The sequence below is a fragment of the Octopus sinensis genome, linkage group LG9, assembly GCF_006345805.1.
Source record: "Octopus sinensis linkage group LG9, ASM634580v1, whole genome shotgun sequence".
NCBI lineage: Eukaryota > Metazoa > Mollusca > Cephalopoda > Octopoda > Octopodidae > Octopus > Octopus sinensis.
The window spans coordinates 82,982,302-82,983,548 of NC_043005.1; positions in this window are offsets into that span (position 1 = coordinate 82,982,302).

Genomic DNA, 1,247 nt, shown 5'->3' on the forward strand with positions numbered 1-1,247 from the left:
ACGATTGTAAGTCGTGCTTTCCATTTACGGTAGCACATTGTGTCATTGAACAAGACGTTTATTTTACGTTGCTCCATTCCTCTCAGCTGACAAAATTGAGTAGTACCTGCATTTCAAAGGGCCTGCCTTGTCGTAGGCTCTATTACGCTGAATCTCCCTGGGAACTACATAAATGTAAGCCTACTTGTGGAGTGCTCAACCACTTGCACGCTAATTTAAATGTGGGGGGAGTGCGTGTGTGTGCGAGCGCTTGTTTATGAATACGTGTGTTGTGGATGTGTGTGTGTATGTATATATAAGATTATTATTTGGTCAAATACAGCTTATCGTAGTATATACAGTATCGTAGGCTCGTCCAACGGACCTAACTCAGATTCGTGAAACTTCGACCAAATATATTGAGTGATACTTTCTTTCGTTTGTTTATTCACTTGTGTGTGTGTGTGTGTGTGTGTGGTGTGTGTGTGTGTGTGTGTGTGTGTGTGTGTGTGTGTGTGTGTGTGTGTGTGTGTGTGTGTGTGCGTGTACACGTATGTGTAATTAGTTTCAATAATTGGTTCGTTACTACGAAAATGTGAGACAGGTTTACAGTTGCGTGTTACTCCTTCTATCAAGCGAAGAAACAAATTATTTCGTGAATGTAGTTTCATAATCAACAAGTAATTATAACAGACATTCGATTATTGAACTAATCAGGAAGTGAATATTTTAGAACAAGTAAGGAAAATTTTCTGTAAAGAGTCAATCAGACGAGATGATTTATCAGACGTTTAATTATTTTTATTACTAATATTACGGCAGTGAATCACAGAATATATTGGGCACTGATATTACTGAAAAGTTTAGTATTCATGATATGCCTATGACAAATAATACAGTTTTAACCAATCGTTCTTCTCAAAAAGATTTGAACTTATATATGCAAAATAATGAAGCTGCCATCATATTGGTTTCAAATCTTCACACAAGGCCAGCAATTTTAGGGGAGGTGCAAGTCGATTACATCAACCCCCGCGTTCACCTGGTACATTTTATTGACTCAGGAAAGATGATAGGCAAATTGAATTTCGGTGGAATTCGAACTCAGAACTTAAAACGAAATAAATGCCGCAAAGCATATCGCCCGGTGTGCTGAAGATTCTGCTAGTTCAACGCCATGATGGAGCTACCATCATATTAACTATGTACATGTTTACAGCTGTAGTGAATCACTCTGAATACTACTGTCTCGAGCCCTAGAACTCTTA